Consider the following 13,637-nt stretch of genomic DNA (forward strand, 5'->3'; position numbering starts at 1 on the left):
TTCTCTTCATGACCTATTCGTCTAGCTGAAGAATATATATTCTATCAGAAGATCATATGCTATTAACCACATCTCAAGAAGCTGAAAAGAATGAAATCAATAGTATATCTGATATTTTTTCCATTCAAGGGACTTGAATTCCGAGCCTGGGCATTGTCCCTGAGCTCTTCAGCTCAGAGCTACCACTCTACTTCTTGAGCCCCAGCACCGCTTCTATTTTTTTTTCTGGTAATTAATGGGAGGTAGGAATCTCTAGGTCTTTAGTGCCAGGGCTCTCTCTGATCCACGATCCACAGTTCTCAGACTCTTCAGTAGCTAGGATACAGGCTCTATGTATCTTTTATTTTTATAAAGACAGAGCTACAAATATCCCAAAGACTTTAGGGATTATAATAAGTCATGAAAGTAAATTGATAAGTACTTGATCGATCAGAGGTCTGATAAACCAAGAAAGAAGTAAAAATTACTTCAAGCAAATAGAAAAATAAATGATTCTATTGCAAAACACACTAATTTTTATGTGGTAGCTCAAGTTGATATTCCAGATGTGTAACACAGAAGTGTAGTCAACGGTGGGGATTTGGTAGTGTGTGTCCAAGGATTGTGAAATGCCCTTCAGATTGTGCTAGTGTTTTTGCAGGATCTCAATCACAACAGGGACATGAAACATATCTTTTATATATTTCTGTTCTTCCAAACAAAGTTAGAAAGATTCCCAGGCACACAATATTGAGATGATATAGAAACTTAGTTAATGTCTTTTCCTTTGTTGGAAAATTTTCCCTGAACATCAGAAATCTGTCTCCACATTTCCCTAGAAAGGAAATTAATTTCTTTGGGAATTTACACTATTATCTCTTCAAAAGAAAGTTTCTATGCACAAGTAAAGAAATTTCTTTCTTAAAATTAACAAAATGTTTATTGGTATCATGTAGTTTAATTGTACATGCAACTCACTACAGAGAAACTCAATCCTTTATGCAATCTGATTTTCAGCTGTCTAAGTCTGCTCTACTCCCTTCTCATTTTCACAAACTTGGCTCTTAACTGCTTATCAACAAAATACAAGAAACAACAGCTTAGAAATTGGACTCTCATCAGAACTGACAGTGGGCCTGTCTAAGAAACAGATTTCTGGAGAAGGAAAGAGGCCCAACAACTGTTTCACCTCAGAACCACTGAGAAAACCTAATTGTTCCTGAATGGGATTCGTACCTCCATTAGCTCAGTGCAAGTTGCACGTAGGCACTGATAATAGGTAAATAAGGATATGATTGCTAATTTCACTTCATGGCAGACCATGACCAAGTATGTCCTAATTGACTCTATCAATTTCTACTTAGTTTCAGTACAAAAATAACTATTACATGAGGATACTGATAAGCTGTCACATAGATTGTACACTAAACTGACACTACAAATGACTTTACACTCAGATGACAGATAACACAACTTACCAAATGTTAATTCTTGAGTCACAAACTGCAATTGCAGTTAACGTTGTGTCATCTCTAAACAATAAAATAAAATAAGACACAGAAAACTCATTTGGAAAATACTGCAGAAATCAAAATTTTCTACGAGGCTGGGAACTTAAACCATGTCTGTGTTCATGCTAGGATCATGTTTGCCACTTGAGCTGCAGCTCCATCTCCAGCTCTTTTGTTCCATCTAGCAATTTGCTCGAGTACTCTGGTGTGAACTAAGAGACCAAAACCAAATGAAAAGCAGTATTTTCATTTTACCACAGAAATGCAGTTGAATCTCTTCAGGAAATTAAATATGGACCGATTTAATCCAAGGTAGAAGAATTTTTCCCAGTAGCCTAACACTGGACCTAATGCTATCTTGTATGACTTTCAATACGATGTTGTTCAAGGGAACTCAACCCTGAGGTCATACCTAATATTCTGCTTCCTCTCTTCCTTCTATTCCCTCCTTACTTTCAGTAATCCTGGATGTCTTTACTGACTTACTCTCACATTGGACCAATGGGTGGCAGGCCAGAAGCAGAGAACTCTTCACTGCTCACCAGGACAGTGAGAACTCCCTCTCCTTACTGGAGTCTCAGTCCTTCACCCAATTTGCAAAATGATGAATGGCACAGACAAAATTGCACTTCCCTGACCTTCCAAATGGTTCCCACTAACATGTTCCTTCATCTCGGTACAGCTTTCTACACAAGTCTGACTGTATTTGGGTGTCTGACCTCTTATGGCTGTCCTCTGTAGATCTCTGAGTGTTCTGCTCTTCATTACCAACATGAACCATTAAGTTATGCGCAGTCAAATACTCTGGAAATTCCTAAAACTACTTTTTCTCTCCAAACAGCTATAACTAGCTGAATACTAACTCTAAATACTCTTTATATGCTGGGGGTTATTTCCTGTGTTTTCCTAGAAATGAGGCCTCTCTCTCCAATGAAATGTGATAAACAAAGATTTATGCAAGGTGTAAAAGGAGTTTTTTTCACCTGACCCTAAACCACCTTTTGCAGTGATTTTGTGGGTTTCCTTATGTTCCATATCCCTTGCTATGAAGAAAATGGAGCTGATCAACCATCTACATTTCTTCTTCCTCTCTCCCCTCCTTTCTAGCACTACTGTCCTCTGTCTGTCCAGCCTCTCTGATTCATAAAAGGATTTGTAGTTCATGAGTTATTCACCTTAATCTACAGAATATATGTGCAAACAAACACACAGACATGCTTTGGGTATTACCTTTCACATAAAATTCCAACCATCACTTGATGGTAAAAGACTTCTCATCCACTAAAAATATCACAAATGGTATGAGGGAGCTGTCTTCAGCTGTCTGTTTTCCCCAGAACATGTGAAATCCTAGGCAAGTCATTATATTTTAGCCAGCCTCCTTCCCACAGCAATGAAATGAGACATATCAGGGATGATCATGGGCATGAAAAGATTCTCTGGTCTTTTCATCATCATCTCTTGAGATAGACATCCAGCACATAATTAGGCAAATTTTTGTTTGGGGCTGAAAACACACCTTAACAGTAAGGCATTTCTGGAAAATACACATCAAAGATAAAAACCCCTAATGACCAACCTTTTCTCAGTCATGGAGACATAGAGAGAGACAGGGCGAGACACACAGAGACACAGAGAATAGACAGAGAGAGAGAAACAGAGACAGTCAGTCAGACAGACAGACAGAACCCCTGTAACTTGCTTTATCCTCTAGCTAGACAAAATGGAGTCACCAGAGAGAAATTTCTTAACCTGCTGAGTCTTACAGCATAACACTGAATTGGTTGTGGCCACTACAATAGATTAGGAACAAGAAGAATTCATGGTAATTCTTCTTGGAAATTCCTAAGATTTTAGAAAGGTCTCTACTGATACTAGAGCCCAAGGATCTTAGAAAAATATCAAAGGCTCTGCAGTGTCATCAATACTTAAAATTAAATTCTCTAATCTCTATCACTTTCTTTTCTGTAACTATCCATTCACGTGTGTCTGGACTTACCAACATGCAAATATGAATAGATACACATAGGTGAGAGTGTATGTATATTTAGACCCTACCCTTCCTTTTTGTTTCTTTCAGGAAGTTCAGTTGTAGTATCAGATGACAGTTCTTCATTTTGGGGCAAAATCTCTTACCTCTCATACATTTCCCACAGAGTTTCCTTCACTGCTTAGGTTTGACAGCAGACTATAGTATTCCTACCTATGTCTCACAGCTGGGATCTCATGCCTATACCATATTGCTCTGCTACTTCTTGTTTAACATGTTGACATCTGTTTGTGTATGCACACATTTCTTGCCTTCATTCTGACATTAGGAGTACACGTAGATATGTATATATGTAAATATCATCAGATCATTGAGAGCCTTCAAGGATATTAACTCACATTTCTATCCTAGATCACACATTATGTCCTACAGCCAATTTTCAGGATAGAAGTGTATTGGAATATATAGGCAGGCATGACACTTAACTTTAGCATACATGTTCAGTCAAAGAACAATCTACTTTATACAAATGATCAATTTTCACTACTCATAGCAAATTGCTACCTCATAGGATACCATACATAATGATAGATAAAATCAGAAGATAGATGAAACTAGGTCATCATTTTGATTATAATAAAAATGATATATTAACATTTACTGATTGTATAACTATCCTTCACTTAACAATAGATTGTTAATATTACCACAGACCCCACAAAAGCATTTATTTCAAGCTGAAATAAATATGTACTTTGAGGATAATCAAGTATTTTAATCATATCTTTACTGACACTCACTAAGTCAACTTACTGCCAGTCATACAGGGTACAATTTTAGGCTAATACACAAAGAAGAGAATCAATCCTTCTCTGGGTTGGCAGCCACCAATTAACAAAGAAGCAATGAAACAAGGATATATGACAGAAATAAATGAGAATGGGAGCAATATGTCTCTTCTGATCAATCAGAAACTTAGGGGAATATGCATTATTGTATCCAATGAAAGTGCCAATGGTAGTAGAGTAAGTTTGAAAACCTCTGCCCCCATGATATGCTGGCTGCTGAATACCCATTTTAAAGAGTGAGATGGAAAGGAAGAGTGTATGTCTAGAAAATAATCAAATGAAAGTAATAACAAGCAGTTCTTGATATGTAAAAATAAAACCCCAGACTACAGCAATCACTGGAAAAAAGATGTCAAGAAGAGCAGGAAATTATGGCAAACACATCAAATAAACAACCAGGAATAGTTATTGTAAAGATAGAGGTATATAGTGCAGGAAAATGCTTTTCTATAAAACCAACATCATGAGACCTACAAGGAGACATATACTTGAAGAGTATACTACATGCATTCATATTCATTGCTAGAAAGGAAGGATCATTCAGACAAAAATGCCAATCACAAAACATCAAAGTTTATCACATTTCAAATTTGTCTAGAAGACACTTCAAAACATTTCATTTTCTAACTGAAGAATATACATTCTACCAGAAAATCACATGTTAAGCTAATAACCAGGTTAGAAGAAACTGAAACAAAAATTGGATATACCAATGTATCTTATTTTTACAAAGCAATAGAGATACAAAAAGAGAGAGGACAAAACAACGCATGAAAGTTAACTGATAGACACTTGAATGATCAGGGGACTGATAAACCAAGAAAGAAGTTTAAAGTGTCTTGAAGCAAATGAAAACAAAGTGATGATATTGAAAAACATACTAACTTTAATGTGACAGCTCAACATGATAGTCAAGAAGTGTGAGGTAGAATAGTAGTCACAGGGTGGGGAGTTTTGGAGGTGGGTACAGAGTCAGTGGTGTATTAGCACAGAAGGAGTCACACCTAATGTTTTACAGAGCCCAGTAGGAGCTTGTTGGAAAGTCACTGAATGCTTCCCCTTTTTGTCACACTGGAGTGTGATGACAGGGCATTCTGTTTGCCTGCTAGGCAAACACTCGACCACCTGAGTAATGGCCTAAGTCATTTGGTGCTGTAGATGTCTTTCCAGGAAGGTCTTCCTTCTATCTAGGTCTAGAAGTGGCCTCAGATCATCACCTGGTTATCTGTGCTCCTGGGAGAAGGGAATACAGCTGTGAGCTCCTAGGACAGGCTCACTGCTTGAGATAAGGGTCTCAATAACTTGTTTTCCATGCTGGCTTCTACATAGGATCACCTCCAATTTCCACATACCACACAGTCAGTGTGACAGGCAGACCCTTCCTGATGCATATTTCTTTCATTTTCCTAGCAGCACTGGTGATCCAACACAGAATCTTTCACTTTCTGAATTGCACTGCATCACACATGTCAACGCTCCTTTCATGCTGTTTGTATTTCTTCAAATACAAGGGCTCAGCTCCAGCCTTATGAATGTGGATACTTATGTGTCCATGTGTCTGTACATATATTCATATAAAATATGTGCATAAACTTCTACATATACATTTGTCTAGCACTCTATTATATGGCTTGGATTATAGCTTACCTTTCAGTCACACTGTCATCATCGTGTGCTGAACAAAATTCAAATGCAGATGTGCTATAGGAACAAAAAATACATATAGTCAGATATCACATGAATAATTAAACTTCATATTCTGGGTCAAATTATTTTGCAAGTCACAAAACAGTGGACTATGCTTCTTCCCTATAACTGAGATTTTCTTCTCACACTTGATTTCAAATCAGCACAACATTACAGTTTAAGATCATCAAAGAAATATACTTGGTGATAAAATATTAACAATTAGCGTTCTAAAGTAATCGTGTATCTAGCTCACTGGGTCAGAAAAGAAGACAGGTGCAAGGTCATCTCCAAAGGTAAAGAGAACACATTACTCATTGAGTCACCAAGACACTAGGCCACAACTTCCTAAGGAGAAGGCAGGGTAGTCATCTAGCCATGATCTTCATCACATGTAATCAAAACCTCCAGTTTTCCCAAGTAACTGAAGATAGAGGAGAGAAAGTAACCATGGAGTCATTACTTGCTCTGAACCATACTGCAATATCCTCCATTCACAGGTTGGCATAATCTTCAGAGTATGTGGTGCCAAGAATGAACATTATTACCATATCAATCCAGTCATTTTGAGACTTGGCAACAACCTTTCCATATAAAGAAGAGAGAGTAGTTTGGGAAGGGACATATTTGGTCTGGGACAATTTCATACAACAAAGCCATATCCATACAACAAAACTTTATGCTCATTGTTTGCAACTAAGTAAAAGCAGTGCTGTTAGCTTCGAATGGCCCTGTTTTCTCATTCCACATTTCTTCTTTTCTCACAGCTAAGTTCCAGATTCTCCACGTCTCACACCAATTTCTTATATTCACCATTAAAAATATCTACATTGTTATAAAACAATAGAAAGTGTGGTATGAGGCTGAGTGTCTTTTCAGTTTGTTAGAGATTAGGATCAGAACAATCTGGCAGAGGGGCACAGCTAGACCCAGGGGCATTGTAAACACTAGCTTCACATAATGACAGGGCTGTATATTATAAGGGATACTTACATGACCTTGATCTTTCATACAAATAGTTCTGCTGCTCACTAGCCTCTACGTCTGTTTCTTTCTGCAGTCTACTGCAGACCTGTGGGGACTTGTAGCTAGTGGTTTAGGAGCCATGCTGCTTGCCACCTGTGCTTCAGCATGTACACTCTCAGTGATGCAAGCAGTCCAGAATCAGAGGGCGCCTGGTCCCTCCCGCCTGGAGTAGGAGATCCCAGATACTCCCAGCAAGTGGGGCCTGTCTCAGGACACCATTGGCTGATGGTCGCATTCAGGGAGGTCCCTATTTGATGACCTGACAACCACCGCTTGATCTGTATTTAGCCATCGCGTTTTCTAAAATAAACTTAGATCTGCACTGAGAGTCTGGTGTCCAGACTCTGTGTTCCTGGGATTATTCGTGGGCTCTGTCACCATCGTACCCCCTCCTAGAAGTCTGAGAAAGACCCCAAAAACTGGTGCCCAGACGTGGGGCACAACTAGCAGGTAAGTGGATCTCTATAAGCAATTATGTGGAAAGGGATCGTGGAGAGCAGGCACCTTCACTTTTCTGATGGAAAGCTTGAGTAATTTTATGAAATTGTTCTGTCTCTCTCCCTATGAGGGATTGGAGGTAGGATACTGGATGAGTCCATGTGGGAAAGGGTAGTCCAGCAGGTCAGAAAGGGGAGCACATTGGTGATTTGCCTCATTTCTTCCCCATCGTGGTCGCTATTCTGAGTTGCCTCCGGGGTTCAGTCACCTTAGCTCCAGAGCCAGTCGGGAGACCAGCACCCCCCTGGAAGAAGGCTGCCAGCTACAGCCGCAGCCAGCTGACCTGAGTTCTGCCTCCACCTTTGCGACCTCACCAGTATGACCTAGGACACCGACCTATCCAGAAAAACCACCCTGGATGACTGCTCTGCTGGCTGTGGATGCCACAGACTCTGCCTCCACACTCTCCTCAAAGCTACCTCATCCTATGTCTACCCTGGCATGGGACCGTGATATCATTATGAACAATACAATCAGAGGAACTGCAACCCTATTGTCTTCCCTCAAAGCATGCTGGGGAGTCAATGGGGGCTGTGACTCCCGTTAACGCCAGTCCCATCTTAAACCCACCTAGCCCTAGTTCTCTCTGTCCCACCACACTCATTTCCACAGCAGCAGGACCCATGTTTGCTTTAGCTAAGTTGGTTGAGTTTATCCAGGCTTGCCTGGATGCCATCTAGGTAATATCTTTGCACAAGGTTTGGGCCCCATCCTACATTCCATTATGAGTGTCCACAAATAAAGAAAAAGGGGAAACTGCGGGGACTCCTAGCTAGTGATTTAGGAGCCTGCTGTTTGCAACCTGTGCTTCAGCATGTACACACTCAGTGACCCAAGCAGTCCAGAGCCAGAGGGTACCTGGCCCCTCCCACCAGAAATAGGAGTTCCCGGGTACTCCTAGCAAGTGGGGCGTGTCTCAGGACACCATTGGCTGACGGTCATACACAGGGAGGTCCCCATTTGCTGATGTGGCAGCCACCACTCGATCTGTATTTAGCGAACTGCACCAAGAGTCTGGAGCCTGGTCTCCAGAGTCTGTGTTCCCGGGATTATTTGTGGGCTCCGTCGCCATCTTACCCCCCTCCTAGATGTCCAAGAAGGACCCCAACACAGACCCATAGGTAATATACTTTATATTTTCTAAAGGAATATGTTATTAATGTGAGCAATGTAGATGAAGCATATTGCTCATGACCTGTTCTTCCCTCACCCAATTTCATCTGAAGACAGATGTCATCCCCTGACACATCATTGACAAGCATGACACAGTTAAAATGACACTGCAATTCCAAACCCTCAAGAGGGTCGTTTTACAAATTTGAATGTCTTCTTCCTTTCTCCTCTTGTTTCATCCTGCCCACTTCCAATCATGTGCTCTACACACTTAGCTATCATTAACTCATGTGTTTTTGTGTGTTCACTCCTTATAAATATATGTATATATGCACACTTGTGATAACATACATTTGATCACATATCAGATCTGATATATATTCTTAAATTAAATATTGTATAAAAATGATTCTGAAGCTTATAGCTACAGGAACCTTACGCCCAAGTAAATCAATTACTTGGAAGTTTGTATATGACTTTACAATTTACTGAGTTGTATAAATTTATGATCTATTAAACACCTATTGCACATAAGTGCCTTTCTTCTCAGATGCAAAAAAGGATACAGCATTTGGTGATGGTTTCTGTTACCTCCCGATTCAGTTTGTTCTCCTAGTATACATCTCTTGTATACTATTTAAGTTCTTGATCCCAGTGTCTGTCACTAACACTGAAAGTTCATCATCATAAGAGACTTCACGCTGTAACCCAAGGGCCATAAACTAGAGACCTGCAGCTGGGCCTCTGAACAATGTACACTGGGATTGAAGTGTCTGCTATCAATATGGACCAAAGTACATAGATACTGTCATTAAATATAACTTTGGAAAAGCCAATCACTGCATTTCTTTGATGAGTCTGGTAATAACTGACCTTGAATGTTCATCTATATCATCCTAATTCATATCTAACATCTTTAACTAGAAATGAGTTTTCCTGTGATAGTGACCTGAACATTACACTTCTGCAAAGGAAAAGCTGATGGATTCATATTGAAGGACCTATCATCTTAATACCAATGCATAGTCCCCCTTTTTAAGTACAATTACACTCTAGAGGGACACATCTTCATTGCAACCAAGAAATTTCTGATTAAGTCCCTAGACTAACTTCTTACATCCATCCATATCCACCAGAATAAACATGAAACACGTATAAATGTGAGGCGGTTTCCATCAACAGTGATGATGAGTGGGTACTTGCAGAACCAGCTTCACCTGCTGTTGAAGGTTCCTCTACGCCCTGCCAACTGCAGCCTGTTCCTGGCTCTTTCCAAATTCTTTGTTTCTTGCTCTTTCAGGATTCTTTTGTCCTTCACCCAATCTGAAAAATCTCATCCAAAAGCATTTTGAATGAAATGTTCTTTTAGATTGTGTGGGTGTTTTTACAGTGTCTTAAACACAACAGGGACACGAAACATTGCTTTCCTGGCATGTTTCTCTTTTCTCCAGATAAGTTTCTGTTTTATCCAAAGAAACAAAGTTAGAAAGACTCCTATACACCCTGTATTCAGATCAGATAGAAACTAGGTTAATGGTGTTCTCTAGTGCTGGAAACCTCCATGAACATCACAATTCTCAGTCTCCACATTTGTCTACTTGGATAGGTATGTTCAGTATCCATGCAAGCGAGGAAACTCAATTGGAGGCGTCTTAGAGAAATAAAACTCTTCTACTTGCAAAAGGTAAGACTTTTCCCTAAAAGTTAAGAATACTATGACCCAATATATCTACCTGATCTAATATAGAATAACCTCTTCTGGTTTCAGTTCAACTAATTTCAATGGAAATCAAGACTTGGATATCATCTAAATATCAGCATTCTAGGTGTCCTCTATTCCCTGGTGACTTTCCTGCCGCTAAGGTAGGGACATGGAACAGAAGTCTAGAAGCAGGGCTACCATTGATTGTGGTTGCAGGCATCTATAGAAGGAAGGATATAGTCCTCCTTTACGGGCCATATAGACCGCTGGGATTACTTTTTTGTTTCAGAAAGGGATTCCCAGCTGCCTGGGCTCATGTGACTAGCTGACAGGCACTGTGGTGATCTAAGGATTTGAGATGCTAGTACTTGACTTCATAGCACCCCATGAGCCAGTGTATTTTGATCTATTCTATCATTTTCTAATAAGTTTCAAACCAGATCATGATTACCTGCAGATACGGAAAGGCAGTCCTGTGTAGTCTGAAGACACATTATCCTCGAGAATGATATATTACTAAAAAAAATCAACTCACCAATTACTGTTGTCTTCATTAGAATGAAAAACAACCGATGTTAAGTCGTTGTCTTCACTGTGGACATATTAAACATATACAAAAATCAGGTTGCACCATGTTGGAAAAAAATCACACATTTTTTTCTCACACTACTAGGTATAGAAATTATGACCTTGAGTATGCCACACAAGTATCTGCCAATGGAGCTGTATCTCTAGCTTTTCTGTCCCTAACACCCCTTATCTCCAGTACTCAGGTCTCAACTCAGAGCACTATCTGTGATACTCTCTGTTCATGGTATGTGAATCCTTGTGCCTAGGCTTGCTTGATCAATGATCTTTCCACTTGGGCTTTCACCAGAATGTACGATGGATGTGCATGCTTTTGGTTCATATGTATAATTATCTCTACACAGGTGGCAAAGATCAGAGGACAGCAATATGAAAACATCCAGGGTAGAAATTTATTTTTGTAATTGTCCATCTTCCAAGGATCCAGTAAAATGTTGCACTGTATGTGTGGTTCCAGAAGCACAGCCTCAGGTATAAGCAAGAAAGCAGAATATTCCTGAAGCCCTGACTAGAAGCCATAGTATCAGAGTACCCCCATCCCACATGCTGGTGGACCCAATCTGTCTCCAAACTCTTTTATTTGAAATGTGAATTTTTTCATGATCCCTGTATTCACATGTGAGTAGTAAGTAAAATAAAATCATAATGCCATGGATTCATCTCTTTCACCAATATAAATGCTGTCTATAAAGTGTTCATAGTGTCACCAACCTTAGAACCACAGTGTTTAAAGTGTGGCATAAAGTGGACTATGAAAATATTATGCATAAATTAAGTTTTGGATCTAGAGAAAGAGCACACCCATCAGAGAACTGGGCATAACCAGCAAAAATATGGGAAAGAGTTGTACAAGAGGTTATTTACCCCTTTCACAATGAAACAAACTTGTAGTCTCTTTGGTATGACATTTTATTTCTTCACCTTGAAAAAATTCATTTGGTCAGAACAAATGCATGGAATTGTGTGTCACTGCTGTAACACCAAAGGAACAAATCTAATTCTAGTAGGATCTCATATATCAGCAAGGTGTGGATTGTGTAGGAATTTTGCTTCACTGCTTACTAAAATAGCAAAACACTTTTGTGAGACTCGTTTCTCATTTATTCAACAACCATGGAAAAGGAGTAATAATACAGACAAAAGCTGCACTGAGAACATTTTGAAAATAATTCCCAGAAACACTCTGTTTAACAACCATGTATATTTACATATGTTTATCTGCATATAGATATCTGACCTTTTTGTCAATTCTTCGGTCCCAACTTCTGTTGGATCTTTTCCATCCGTGCTAGAGGATTAAACGATAGAATCAAATGCCATGTGGACTCATAGTGTTAGTTTTTTATTTAAAATGGCTACAGTTTACCTAACACAAATAAATTCATAGGAATAGAAATAATACATAACTTAGCAAAAGGAACAAAGGTATTTCCATTTTTCCCTGGAAAGGAAAATTAATTTCTTTTGTAAAAGAAAACTTTTATGCATGATTAAAGTCTTTTTCTTTCCTAGTAAACTTAGCACAATGCTATTGATATTATGCAGTTTAATGCTAGTTGGAACTCACTTCAGAGGAACTCAGTGCTTTAGAACTTCTAATTTTCTGCATTCTAAGTCTGCTCTACTCCCTCTGTCCTTTCATTTATTTGGTTGCTTTTTTAACTGCCTCTCACAAATGGACAAGGAACGGTAGCCTAAGAAGAAGGATTCTCATCAGTTTTGATAGTGGGTATCAGAATTCTGGAGAATGAAAAAGATCTGTTGTTCTTTTCATTGAGAAACCATTAAGACCACTCTCACTGTTTCTAACTGGGATTCTTACCACTGTTGGCTCTGTAAAAGCTGCATGCAGGCACTGATATGTAAATAAAGATTTGGTTGCTAGGTTTCACTTCAAAGCAGATCATGATCAAGTGTGTGTTCATTTATGCTATCATTCTCTATTTCAATACACACAAGGATTACATGAGAACTCTCTGAGAAGCTGTCATATTGATTGGGCATTGTACTTACATTGAAATCAGTTTAACTTTCAGATGATAGACAACTCACCAAATGTCAATGTTTGAGTCACAAACCGCAGTGGCTGGAAACGTCGTGACATCACTAGTAATGAAATAAAATTAGAAACAGATAATTGAGTTGGACCATGTAGAGGAACTCAAACATGTTTTATACAAGCTGGATATCGAAATCATGGCATTGCTCCTGCTAGGAAAATGTTCTGCCACTTGAGCTACATCTACATCTCCAGCTCTTGTGTTCCCTCGAGTGATTTTCTCTGGTACTGCAGTGCAAAACTGAGAGGCATGTTATTAAATGAAAAGCAGTATTCCATTTTGCCATAGAAATGGAATTGTATCTCTTGGGGATATTAAATATGGACCTCAGAAAATTAAAGGTTTCATCCAAGATGGAAGAATTTTGCTCAGTACATCTACCACAATGCCTAATTCCATCTTGTGTAACTTTCAATGCAAGTCAAAGGAACTCAACCCTGAATTCCCTAATTTTCTGCTTCCTCCATTCCTTCAATAATCTGGGATATCTTTACTGATTTCAATCTCAGATAGGAACAATGGACAGTAGGCCAGAAGCAGGAATTCCATCAATATAATGGTGGGCTTTTCAGTATCACCATTCTAGAGAATGCAGGGTCAATCCACACTCAATAAGAACTTTAACACTAGGCTCTA

At 39.1% G+C, this 13,637-nt stretch overlaps 1 protein-coding gene and 1 long non-coding RNA gene across 2 annotated transcripts in view; one reads left to right on the forward strand and one right to left on the reverse strand.

Annotated features, from left to right (window-relative positions):
* LOC150039124 (uncharacterized) overlaps nt 1-13,637 on the forward strand; it is a 226,264-nt gene that overhangs the window by 153,662 nt on the left and 58,965 nt on the right. The gene's annotated exons all lie outside the window — the stretch shown is intronic.
* On the reverse strand, nt 5,975-13,048 carry LOC150039132 (uncharacterized). The gene is made up of 4 exons (XR_016534530.1): nt 12,994-13,048; nt 12,179-12,229; nt 10,889-10,945; nt 5,975-6,029 (listed from the first exon to the last, which is right to left on the reverse strand). It is a non-coding gene; the product is annotated as an uncharacterized LOC150039132 (long non-coding RNA).

This window comes from Megascapheus bottae, unplaced genomic scaffold, assembly GCF_031878675.1.
Source record: "Megascapheus bottae isolate mThoBot1 unplaced genomic scaffold, mThoBot2.hap1 HAP1_SCAFFOLD_76, whole genome shotgun sequence".
NCBI lineage: Eukaryota > Metazoa > Chordata > Mammalia > Rodentia > Geomyidae > Megascapheus > Megascapheus bottae.